This window comes from Chelonoidis abingdonii, chromosome 1 (assembly GCF_003597395.2).
Source record: "Chelonoidis abingdonii isolate Lonesome George chromosome 1, CheloAbing_2.0, whole genome shotgun sequence".
NCBI lineage: Eukaryota > Metazoa > Chordata > Testudines > Testudinidae > Chelonoidis > Chelonoidis abingdonii.
The window spans coordinates 74,225,738-74,239,809 of record NC_133769.1 but is presented as its reverse complement, the minus strand read 5'-3'; positions in this window follow the sequence as shown (position 1 = coordinate 74,239,809).

Sequence of the window (14,072 nt, the reverse complement as noted above, 5' to 3'; positions counted from 1 at the left end):
AGTTTCCCCCAGGGTGGAGCACGGAGGTGACTGATTTTTGAGTGCCATTAGAGAGGCACAAGGGGGACTATTGAAATCAGGGAGGATTTGAGGCACCATTTTGACAATGAGCACCAGTAATATGTCTTTCCATACAGCACACTTCCATGTTTTAACTTGCTACCTTTCATGAAAATTTTGATTCCTGACCATGATTTGTAGTCACCAAATGATCAAAATTGCAACTGTCTCTTAATTCCGGCAGCAACCGCCGTGTTTAGGAGACAAATAAAGATTGGTTATCTTTCAGAGAATATGTTTTTATTAAATACCAATGAACAACACACACAAAAGCCTCAATGAGAAGGGAGATAACAGTGAAGGGCAGTGTAGGCTCTTATAGCTGTCTGTAAGTCCAGCTGTCATTTCGGAAGCTGTCTGAAGGGGTGGAGTGAACAGGGTCAGGAAGTTGCAAGTAATGTGTGGGAGGAGTTTGGGAAGGCCATGGAAAGCATTGGCTGCAGTGGGGGCTGAGCATGCATTAAGTTTGCCTGCAGCATGATTGGGGACTTCAACATCTCTGGTTGCTCCTCCATCACTTTTTATCATGCACTCCTGGCCCATTAAAATTCACTCCTGGCTCTCTTTTCTGTCCTGCCTGTCTGTTTTCTCATTTTCTTTTAAAGTCTCTCTCCATGCCTTGTGTTCTTGGTTTTTTGGCCTCTGAGGATTGGAGCACCTCTCAAAATGTGTCCTCCTTGGCCTCTTCCTTATCTGGCAGAGGCGCTCCGCAGATATATGGGACGGGTCCCCTGAAGGCCACATCTGCAAAAACAGAAGAAACAATAAACAGAAGCATGATTGTTAGTGTACGCACACAGCATCAAATCATTGTAGTAAAATAAATCTTTTTTTAAAATACAAATCTCACTGTTCCTTGGCAAACACACAGCTTGGCGAATGCTGTAAACATGGAGAGTTCAGCTGGGAAGGGGAGGATGCCGGGGGCATTCAAGATGGAGGAAAGGGTCTTGGTCATTTTTTTTTAAGGGGATCACTGCAGGTGACTTGGAACAATATTATAAATTCTGCCACCACTTTCTATATGCAGGGGTCATTGAAGCTGATGTCTCACTCCTAAGGGTGGGTAAGGGTGCATCTCCGGCATGTGTGTGGCTTCAGACTGGGTCTTTCTGCTGCTTGCTTGTGTGCTGCTTTGGTCCCCACACAAATGACTGCTGATTAGGACAGGAAACTGTCCTAGGACAGGTAAAGGAACAAAGCAGTTTTGCCAAGCAACCTTCAGCAGAGGATTAGTGAGTACCTGCAGGAAAGTTTCGTAGAGATGTCTCTGGAGGATTCCCATATGAACTCTGTGTGCATTAACGCACTGTTTAGCTGCACAAGGGAATGTGAAGCACATGCAAACACAGCTAGTTGTGTACATTTCTATCCCTTCACCCACTTCTAGAATATACAAAGCAAAGGGCAGCTCTACCTCATATAACTGAGCAGCATCAACTTAAAAAGATCACTTACCAGAGCTCTTCTCTCCTGCATCATGCATGCCAGACACGGACTTCTGGGACTGGCTAGACCCCGCTGGAGTGGAAAAGAGGTCCTGACTTGCTGCATAACTGGACGACCCTGCCATGTGCTCCACATTGTTCTCCAACTTGATCTCCTTGTCTACTACTTTGTCCTCCAGGTTGAGTCTGCTGTCCATGGTTTCCAGCCCCACCCAAGTATCCACAGGGCTCTTGGCAGAGGAGGTGGGGTCACGGCCAAGGATGGCGTCCAGCTCCTTATAGAAGTGGCAGGTCATCAGCACAGCAACAGAATGACGGTTTGACTCCCTTGCCTTCTGGTATGCCTGCCTCAGCTCCTTTATCTTTACATGGCACTGATGTGTCCCCAATTCGTAGCCCTTATCCAACATGTCACAAGAAATCTGACCATAGGTATCAAAGTTTAATGGCTGGAGCAGAGCTGGGACTGCACAGCCTCCTCTCCCCACAGTGCCAGCAGATCCAACAGCTCAGGTATGCTCTGAGCAAGAGAGTGTTTCAAAAATTCCCAGGCCTTTAAAGGGGGAGGGGAAGATGCCTGTGTAGGTGGATGCAGCGGAGTTCAAACGGCTGAACAGGGCTGTCAGGATGGGCATTGTGGGACACCTCCTGGAGGCCACTTATAGTGACATAACCAAGTGCAGTGTCTACACTGACATTTTGTCGATATAACTGTGCTGGAAAAGCTCTATGTCTCTTGTCAATGTGGCTTTATTTTGTCAGCAAAGCAGGGAGTTTTGTCAGCGGATGGAGCATTGCAGTGTGTACATCTTTGCTGTTTTGTTGACGAAAACTGACTTTTGTCAACAAAACTTTGCAGTGTAGACAAGGCCAAAGACACTTGCTTATATATCAACTTGGCTCACACATCCTAGGACTTCCAGAACCCCAGAATTCCTGGGAGCTTTAGAAATACTTCTTTAACTCCCCAGGCCCACATCCACTGTGTATGCTTTATTAATAAAAACTGAATTAATTGATTTTTTTTTTTTGTTACAACACGGGAAGTGGATTTATCACAGTCCTTAGAAAACTGTCAATGACAGAGCATGTTATGTAATGTTAAAAATGCCTCTGTGGATCTCGGGTTAAGCTAGATGCAACAGAAGATTTTATTCAGAATGATGGGGTACCATAGAGGTTGCACAAGATAAGGCATTATCATCTGACATTTTTTGGCATAATACCATGGGACTGTTCAACAGTCAAGCGACCGTGGAAAGAAATGAATTTAAGGTAAAATGGCATTTGACTTCAACAAGCCAAACCTCTGCTGAAAATTATGTCCTAGGATACTTACCTGCTAATCTGGGTTTAACTCCATTGCAGAGCCTATGGTTTTTGAGGGCTGCAGTGGTTACTGGATGGATGATTTAAGAAAAATGGAAGAGTAGAACAGAGGTATTCGGACCTTTCTGTGTTGCAAAGAAAGAAAGAATAATTCACCACTGTAAACTAGTGATGTGAATTAGAAGACATTTGGACGGTTTCTAGATACATTTGGATAAAAAACCTTGACTGCTTGACGAATGCTAAACCTTCATTGCACCTAACCTTCCCCTCCTTTTCTCTCCAACTGTCTGTTCCTTCTCTATTCTACACTATCCACCCTATTCATGCATGTCTTCTGTTTTATTACTGTAACCCCCATCCGAATGCAATATGTAGTATTGTAAACCTCATCCTAATGTCTATGTAGTACCTTGTATTTGTGCAGCTTTCACAAGTTGTCAAATTACATCACTCTGTTGGAGCTCCCATTAAATGTACAGTATTTGGGAACATATTCAACCTGTAACTTGGCCTCATTTTTGTACTGTTTGTTTCTTTACAAAAAATCTATAAAATATTCATCACAAAATAGTGGAAACTCTCATTTTTAGTACTGGTAATTAGCATGTTCTCCCGTGTTCATGTTTTAATATATTTAAATCTAAGGCATATTTGCCTGTAAAGGTGAACTTTGATCATATTTAAGGCACATGATGTCAAAGATATTTATTTTTGACAAGACTACCTTAAGAGAAAGCAGAGTGGTAAATGAGACTGCTGTCTTTCTTATACAGTATTTCTACTGTGCATCTGTTGTTCAGTACGAAACATTCTCTGTATCAAAAGTCAAGGTGTGTAACAAGGATTTTGTATTGTTCTACTATTATCTTTTACAACTTGCTCTTCCAGTGCCCCCAATGATTGATTAATCAGCAGGGAACCCAAAAAAGGCCAAATTCACTTCTTGCATTTAATTAGGTGCAACCCCCTTAACTGGAATGGAATTGTATCCACTTTTACCTGTGGCGAATTTAGCTTTTATTACCTGAGCAACGAGGTTGTTAATAAAGGCAGAGACCATAATTTTCTGTTGGCTAAATGTATTTTTATATATAATTTAAAGGTTAATCAGACCCATTTGTGGCATCTTTTTGGTAAGTTTCCGTGCAACTTCTTGTTAGTTGGGCAAGTATGTTCATATATTAAACTAAAGAGATATTCGTGTTGGCTGAATTAGCTGCTCTTCAAGTCTGACAAATACAATCTGTGTGTCTTGATTAAGAGTGAAGTCTGTGTGCTATTGGTATTTGCCAAACTGGCTATATATAAGTAGATAAAAATCAACAAGATCTTGTTTGAGTTTATTAAATGTAGCTCTTGCAATGTGTTGGCTATAGCTAACATGACTAAAACATTTGGGTAGCAATTTATATAAGGCAACATCTATATTCCTCTGTTAATGACTATAAAAAGGGACTTTCTGTGCTATGAATATAAATATCATTTTCCTCTGACTTGAAACCAATGATGCTTTTCAGGAATAACCAGGGCATTTTAAAACAAAATATAATTGGTAGCAACAGTGAAGATGCTTTAATATAGGATTCTATACCTGTTCTATAATTTAAAAAAAGAGACAGCACTATTTACATAGTCTGAACATATGTGATCAATCTGGAGTGGGAAGTGTTATTTAGTATTTTATTTGGTTAAAATACTATGGCAAAAAGAATACAAAATAGTTCTGCAACAGAAAATGCTGGTTCAGCAACCAGTTTATCCCACATGAAATCACCAGCAGATAAAATAACTGCTGCACTGAAGCTCTTATTCAGTGCAGGATTAAGGACACATCAGTAACATTGCTTTCCACGTGGCTTCATCCTACCCTGCCTAGATAAATGCTCATGGTATACCATTATATCTCCATTTTGAGGCTTTTTAAAAAAATATTGTCTCTTAACAGAGCAAACCGCAGCCTGATCCTTTATGTGGAGAGTTGCTATTAACAAATCTAGCAGGATACATACTCTCTTTGCATAATAATAATAAATATCATTAATAACAACAATAGGGTTTAGAAACTGACCTACATTTTAGTCGGAATCATTTTCCAGATAGAACATCAAATTAAACATTACTTTACAAAAAGTAACTATACAGAGTAAACACATGGCAGATTTTACTGCCCTAGGGAGGAAGACTCATATTTAAGAGTTATGTTCAGGCAGATTTTAACACTAATAGTCATGTCTAGTAATATAGGTGAGGATTATATTTAGGCTTTAGGGGCAATGAAGATAATTGTTGAGGGTAGTGGACCATTTTCATGAGGAAAATGTGGATAGGATCCTTTTCATAACAATATAAATATTAACTCAGTGCCTTGAAAGCACATGCAATGTTGGAAATAGTTCTATATTGCTGTGAAAGTTTTGATGTATCATCAATTTCCAGTCTATTAGAAGTGCATTTTATTAATGGGTTGTTGGGTTTCGGAGGGGTACTTTTTTTTCCCTTTTTATTCTAATTAACCAACTGTGAAGGCAGAATCTAATTCTTAAGGGCCTAATCCTGCAGCTGTGCTCTCGTTGATATCAGTGATAGTTCTTAATGCAAAGCAGCTGCATAAAGAGTGAACTGTCTAAACCTGAAGGAGTTTCAGCCTTGATTTTGACTTTTCCAGTGGTGTCTGGTCGAAGCAGGTCTGTTTCAGTAACTTGTTATTCATAGTGTAAAATATAACAATGCAAGTCACTTTTTAAAATGCTCAGGTGATGTAATCTTCTAACATGAGACACTTTTGTTTTTATAATTGAACAAAACTATGAAGATTCCCCATAGTGTATTTCAATATTGTATGTCTGGGTGGTAGAATTACCTATTATTAAGGTTGCCCAACACTTCCCATTATAGGACCCTGTTTTCAGTTGCTTATAATTTTGCCTAAAGTTCTATTTGAGTTGAAATTTTCCCCGCCAGGTGTGTCTCAGGCTTGCTTGCTTATTTAATTTCAACCAAAATGTTTTAGCTGTTTCTGAGAACGAGGCTAGGGGAAAATATATTGTGTTGCCCTTGTTAAATTCTGGTGACCTTTGAGAAGATGTAGTGCCTCCATGCTTTAGAGCTGGGAATTGAAATTTGGCAGAAGGTGACCTGTGGCAGGGATGTGCCTTTATCATCCCTATGAAATCTTCCCAAATTGGGCTTACGTTATAAACCGTTGAAAAATTGCAGTTTTCATGTACTCAGTAGAAACTTACTAGACCTTCACAGCTAAAATATCTGAAGATTGTCTGGGGTGGAGTGAGGGAAGAGGGAAACTGATTGGGAGTGAAGGTGATTAAAATTTGTCTCTGTCACCAACAGAAGATGATCCGATGAAAGATACTATCCTCACCCACCTTGTCTTGCTAATATCCTGGGACTGACACAGCTACAAACCACTGCATAGTAACACGTGCATTCTTAACTATGCTTCCGCTCTGCAATTTTAAAATCTCCAGTCCTCTTTGTCAGGTGGCCCTCTGATTAGTCTCATCACACGATCAGTCCCCCACCATGTGGTTCACTGCCTAGTTACCAGTCCACTTGAATACACTTTTTTTTTTTTTCTGGGAAGTAACCAGCTCTTTGTCCAAGGGGGTTTCTATGTGACTAGAAGATCATTAAGGTTTTACAACCTTCCATTGTTAAATTTGTGTTCTTTGGAATTTCAGTTCAGCATGAATGTAAAAAGAAAATTGAGAAGGCAGAGAAGCCCCACCTTCAAAATGGAGTTTGTAGTGTGACATACAGAGAGATCATAATATTAAACTGGATTTTATAAATGGTACCTAGAAAAATTCCCTGACAGTACTCTAGGGTGTCTACAGGCCCTGCTGATCAACTCCTTCCCCTCCAGAGGTGCAGCAGGGCTAAGGCAGTGTCCCCTGCCCTGGCTCGGCTCCGCTCCTGGAAGTTGCAGCATGTCCCTGTCGCCCCTGGCTGGGGTGGGAGGGGCAGGGGGTCTCCACGCGCTGCCCCCACCCTGAGTGCCAACTCAGCAGCTCCTGGCCAATGGAAGCTGCAAGGTGGTGCCTGTGGGCCAGGGCAGCATGCGGAGACCCCATTGGCCCCTCCACCTAAGAGCCACTGCCAGAGAGATGTGCCGGCCACTGCACCCCAACCCCCTGCCCCAGTCTGGTGAAAGTGAGTGAGGATGGTGGAACTTGATATGAATATGACATAACTGGGATATACTCTATATGCAAGATGGCCTAGTGAGATATCATTGGAAAGGTTATGATTTACTGAATGTGATTATCCAATTTGTATGCATGTATCTAAAGTTAGGAATATGGACTATGCAACCATTACAACTGGGTGTATATTGGAAAGACAACCACCAGATAACAGGCCATCAAATTTGATGAGCCATCAAGAAGGAACAACAAAACCATGAAGACACTAGTCTCTCTCCCTCCTGGGAGGCATCTGGGGATGTAACTGTGACATTACTGGGTCAAGTGGTCTCGTCACTTGATACTAAACATTACCTGGGACTTCTTGTAACTTTCCACTGAAGGGAAGGGGGGTCAAGTTTGGGAAACAAAGAATTCCTGCCTTATGTAAATCCTATTTAAGGGTGAGGAGGAAGGCAAACGGGACTCCTCCTCTCCACGACTGACTGCCCAAGAAGAAACCTACTTGAAGGGAAGGCGGGGGGGAGGGGAGGGTCCAGACTGAGACAGGGGTCCAGTCTGAAAAGAAGTACAATGGAACTCTGAACCACAGAAACTTTGTAACCTGCCTAAAATAACATTTAGGGTAAGAAATTACAGTTTGTAAACTGTTTCTTAAATATATTGAGTTTAGCTTTTGTCCCTTGGTTTATTTTCTCAGTAATCTGCTTTGTTCAGTCTGTTATCTCTTATATTCACTTAAAATTCACCCTTTGTAATTAATAAACTTATTTCTTGTTTATAACATAACCCTGTGTACGATGCATAAGTAAAGGAGGAGAGGAGGTCACAGGCTGTGCATACCTTCCTCCATTTTGAGGGAGGAGGTGGATTTCATAATATATCTTTGGGTCTGCTCTCCAAGGGAGGTAGACACCTGAGTGAGCAGGCAAGTCTATTAAGCAGAGCCTTCCCAGAACTGATCTCAATGTCCACTTCATTCTGCAGTTTGGTTTGGCCCTGTCTCTGTGTGTGCTAGAGGAAGCTTGATAGCTTGGCTCAGCAAGACAGGTAAAAAGAGTGCCCAGGTTGGCATAACAGGCAGGCTCAGTGGTATCTCAGGACATCAGGTGGCATCCAAATGGGGGCAAACTCTCACAGCCTCAATGCTGAAGTTCCTAACTTTAGTCTCTAGGGTTCTAGGTTCTCAGCCCAGCCTTAGATGTCTCAAGTTGGGAGCCCACAAAACTGAGACAACCCTAAGTTAGTGGGCATGTAACAATTTTGTCCTTGATCGTGTCTCAATTTTCCTTTTTGCAAAATGGGGAAAACAGTACTTACCAGTTTTAGAGTTATTGCATATTTTATTCTGATTTTTCCTTGTGAATTTAATAGGAAAATTGAGATTTTGATGAAGAGACAAAAGTGAAAGCTCCCTTGTATTAAATTCTTCTATTTCTTTTCATGGTAGTTTTGAAAATCTAAATAGTAGGGTATAGCAGGGTAGTCACCCCGCTCCTGCCTGGAAGGGTTTAAAGCAGCCCAGGAGAGGGCTGTGGCAGAGAAAAGCTGGGCTGATTGGAAAGCAGCCACAGCTGTAGTCAGTGCAATCAGGGCCCAGCTGGCCGTTATAAGAGGGCAGTGGGCCAGCAGCACAGATAGTGTGTGTGTGTCTCTCTCTCTCTCTCTCTCTCTATCTAGCTGTAGAGGGAGATGGACTTGGTTGCAGGGACCTGAGTAGAGCAGGGCTGGGAAAAGGCAGAGGAGCTGGGGAGGCTCCAGCCTAGCAGAAGGCCAATGGGTAGTGGGGGTTGCAGAAGGCAGCCCATGGGTAGGCAGAGACAGCAGGTACAAACCCTCCTTGCCAGTGATGAGTGGTTTATACTGGAGTCTTCCCCAGGGAATGGGGGCTAGTTGGTGACTGGCAGTAGCCCACAACTGAGGTAAGGTGAGGATAGAGGGTTGGGGGGTTCTCTGGGAAGGGGAGCTCTGAGTGAGGGGTTACTGCCAGGGGACAGTACCTCAGATAACAGGGCACCAGGTCCGGGAGAGACACAGGGACCAAACAGCAGCGGGACACCGCTCTGCAGAGGGTGCTTCGGAAGCTGGACAAGCTAATTCCCAGAGACAACCAGCAGGAGGTGCCGCAGGGGTGAGACCCACATCGCTAGATAGGGATTCTTCCTCTAGTCTTTCATTCCATGATACCTTGCAATAAAACTAACCAAGGAAAAGATAGCATGAGGAGCTCTTCCTTTTCTATGGATGTGGCTATATACTTGATTCATCAATCCTTGGAGCCATTAACCAGCTTTTGAACTCTAAGCAACTCAGAACAAACTGTAACTAGAATATCTGGCATAAACAAGCATCCAGTAGGAACATTCCCATCTGTTGTTCTATGGGTTTGCAATTGTAGAGAAACATAAACAATTACACTTGAATTTCCCTTCTGCATCTGTGTGTTCAGAAGAATGCTCTGATTACAAAGATGAGATGTGATTTGGGGGTAGGGGAGAAAGACCCATTGCTATAGTCTAAACATAGCAGCTTCTCCTAACACTTGTAAAGAAGTCTATTTCAGAGGTTCATGGACCACCAGTGATTTGTGGAGTCTTTCTCAGAGGTCTACAAAGAGAAACCAAGCAGGGAGGGACTAAAGTGTTGACCATGAAAGGGTTTTTCTCTTCCAAGAACAATGGATGCTGTAAAGAGGACATGGATCCACTTTTTTTATTGTTCAACAAGATCAACAGTAACATCCTTAAGATGCGCTATAGTAGAAAGAGAGAGCCTGAGGGGTTGCAGAAGGCAGCCCATGGGTAGGCAGAGGCAGCAGGTCCAAACCCTCCTTGCCAGTGATGACTGGTTTATACTGGAGTCTGCCCCAGGGAATGGGGCTAGTTGGTGACTGGCAGTAGCCCACAACTAGGACTGTGCTTTGTCAACAATAAACTGGCCAAGTGTTTTTGGTACTAAATGGCGTTTGTGGTTTTCTGGAGAAGTTCTATCAAAGCCTGCAGTACAGGCTATCTGCCCAGAGCCAGTGCCGCATGCAGAGAGAACATGCACACGCAGCCAACAACTGACGACATGCGGGGACTAGTTGTTACCTTCTACAAAACTGTTCTATCCACTGTATCAAAGGCATTTTGGAAATCTATAAAGTTCATATATAGCAGTGACTGCCATTCGATTGACAGTTCTGTGATGATATTTAGGGCTTACTAGTAGATCTAGACATGATTTCTCCTGTCTGAACCCCATATGTTCTTGTAACTTTGAATCTACTTTCTTTGTTACGTGTAAATTCCTTACCTGGTGGTGACAGCAGTTGAATGCCTTTCCAGTTTTTACACTGACTTAGGTCTCCTGTCTTTAGCAGCTTTACTATATGATCCGTTGTCCACTCATTTGTTTCCCCCCCTTTATCTTTTGTAAGAGGCCTATCAAAATGCCTCCTGTGTTCAAGTCTCCCTTAATTTGATCCTTTCTACTTTTTAAGCAGTTGACTGCCCTTTCTATTTCTCCTTGGGTGATAGATCCTAGTTCAACATCCAGATCTTCTTCCTCTATGTCTGAGTGATTCGCCACTGACTCACTATTCAGTAGTTGACTAAAATCATGCCTCCATATATTTGTTCTGATGTCTTCATTGTTAAGTTGCCCTCATTCTCTTGAACTGGTTTATTAGTTGTCAGGAAGAAAAATAAATACCAATGAAGTCTTCATGTCTTTGTGCTGCAGTGGTCGTGCATCTGTTGCCATTTTGATTATAAAGCCTTGTTTGTCTTTCCTAGCATTCTTTTTGGCCTCTTGGATCTTTGAGCTATTCCTCATGGAGTCACTGTGTCTGTGTTCTAGTTCTTGCTTGACTTAGTTCATTCAATTTTGAATCTTTCTTCTATTTTCTGCCATATATGCTCAGGTAACCATTCACTGTGATGTTTTTTCCTGAATCCCAGCACTTCTTCACAATTTAATGAAAGTTTCCTTTAATACTTTCCATTTGCCTTCTACTGTTCCATCATCTTCATCTTCAAGCACCTAGTATCTATTTGCTAGCACAATTCTAAACTCTTGTGTTGTCATCTCTTTTAGCTTGGTGGTGCTATAACGTGGACATGTCTGTTGTTCAGATCTCTTGTTCTTATTTTCATTCTCAATTTAGCTACCACTACTACATGGTCCTAGAAGATTTACTACCACCATTAAAATAACAAGAAACCCATGACTCAAGTAAAGATCTGCATAATACTCTCATTATCTCTGGTCTTTATTATTTTATTTCTGCCTTCTTCAGACCTTCCAAGGTAATTTTTGGTAAAGGCATAGGCTCTCTGGGTCCAAACCAATGCCCTGGCTTTATGCAAACAACCCCAGATTTTGGGATCTGGATCCATATTTTTCAGTTTCAACACATTGATCCTAGTTTACCTGAAAGAGTCCTATAAAGATAGGTAGTACTTTCTTTCTGATTCAGTGCCAATATGTAAGTGCAGCCATCGGTGGAGTCAGATCTGGTTTGCATAAGAAATACTAAACTGGCATATACTGTACCACTTCAATTTCTATACCTCCATATATCTGGTGCATCTTTTATCTGTTCTAGAAAAATATTCAGACATTTTGTGTGCACCTAGGCAATCTTTCAGTTCTGACTTTGGACCTTAACATAGCTCACCTGATACAGCATCCTAGACTGAGATATGATTGTACTAAAATTGTGATGTCCTAATCCTGAATATTGCATTGCTAAGTGAGAAGGAACTGAATCTTGTGCCACTAGCAACTGAAGCTGAAGCCTTAATTTTCTGCTACAATATATTGACATATTGGTATTCATAAAACAAAGGGGGGAGACACAACATATTTTGGTTAAAATCCAAACTCTGTAGCAAAGGAAGCTCACTGGAGAGCCACACTGTTACTCATTATGCAGGTGACATTAAATGTCAGAACAGTGATGCAACTCAGAAGTGAGTGTAGCTTTTTTGTTGTTTCTTTTGGCTTTGCCATGACCAGGAGACCTAGAATAACCTACTTCCATGGGTTATGAATAGTTGGAATGCTGCCTTTGCTTCACTGGATGCAGAAATAAGTCCTTTAGAAGAATTTGGCTTGACAGATTATAAAAATTAAGATGAGGAAAGAGGAGCCTGAAAATTCCACATATACTGTGGGGAAAAAGTGGGGAGTTGGCTTTTTTTGGTTTGGGGTGCGTGTGTGTTTTAACAGGCACAGTCCTTTAATAAAATTCATTCTTCCGGGCAGAAAATCTCCCAGAGAACAGGAATTTAGAGGTCCTAGGATTGTTGGATGCCTTGGTAGTCACAAGACTGAAGGCTAAGTGCTTGAACCTAAATTTGAAGGCTCCCATTGACTTCTATGGACTTTGAATTGGACCTTAAGTGGCTTAATTACTGCACTTTTCCCTTGTTACCCTGACTTGATGTTAGGCTGTAAGATTAATTTATATATTATGTGACAAGGCATATTAAAATACTTTAAGATAGTAAACAGAAGCTATTAAAGCTGTAATGCAAGTAGGGAAACACAAGAATTTGTATAATAACTGAGGTGGACTTGATAATAGAGGCCTATTGGGCCTATTAATCATTTTAATAGTTAGCCTAAGTAGCAAAACAGTTAGTATGACTGTGTAACCTAATGTTATAAGATTTAGCAATATTTTGCACTGAGTACCTTGTGTTACACATGTACGTCACACTAGCATGAAATAATGGATATTTGGGCAGGGATTGGGGGGTGATTTGTAGTATGTGTAACCATGAGGTTAACCACATTAATGTATTGGAAATCATTGGGAAATGTATTAACAGAGTATTGAGGAAAAGAGCTTATGTCAGCAATCAGAACCCCAATCATGGGTATCCAGATTGCCAAAATATGGTCGTGGATATGTAAATGTATGGAAAAGGGAGTATAAAACCAGATGCACATATGTTCACAAAGTGGGACACTAGGAGTGAATGAGTGGGCATCAGTTCAAAACATTGTCATCTCTTGCAGTGCGCTTGACTGACTCTGTGCTTCTAATGGCCTCCATAAACTTGTAAGTATGTCAACACTGGGGGATTGCTTTATCTTGTACCAGCCGAAGGCTGCACGATACAGAGGGTCGTTTTGCTGTACTTTACAGACTATATCTTAGTTTCTTATTGTTTTGATTATACTCTTCTGTACTAACTAAAGCTCATAAAATCTGTGTGTGTGTCACCAATCTTAAATGCAAATAAAAGTTCTTATGTAGTCAGCTGAGTGGTGAACCTGTTGTTTATGATAAATCCATTTGCACCCTAAACTAATCCAGGCTGAAACCAGCTATTGTTACACAAAGCTTCCCTAATCAGGTATCTAGGGATTATTCTGGCCCGAGGGAATCTCTTAATATCATGTTACCAGCACAGCAAGCCTAGCACCACTCCTCTCTGGTTCCCTGCTCCCAGTGTATCATGTGGAAGGTGACTTGGCCAGAACACTTCAAAGTTTTACCTGAAAATTATTTATTATGTTAGTGGGTGCGGGTCTGTTGTGCTGGGCACTGTACAAACACAGTAGCAGGCAGCCCTTACTCTAAAGACCTTTCAATCTAGTTTATGTGCTTGTCTCTTTAAATTTTGCAATGAGAAAAGCCTGTCTCACAGCCTCCTCTGTTCTTCCTGCTTCCTTCCTGGCCTCCATATACAGTACATCATCAGCCTCTCTTTGATGTGCTGTAGCTATTCTGAAATGCCATAAGATGCAGCAGGGGAGATGGCCACCTGAGGACCACAGGCTGTCTCAAGTGTTCTCGGGTGCTCTAGAGCAGCAGGTCCTCTCACCCCTAGGCTCAATTCAGCTCAGCTACCTCTGTTTCACACTGTCACAGGATAAAAGGAAACCCTTTTTGTGTCTTTACCCAGGACGCTCTTGCCTTCCCAAATCAGAATGCCTGAGAAGATGTAAAGAATGCAATGTTGAAATTCTTGAAATGTTATCAAACGCTGAAGGAGGAACATGGAGCCTTCAGTACCTGAACTGAAGTCCTCACTGATAAGACTACAAATGCATGTATTTGGGGGTGGGG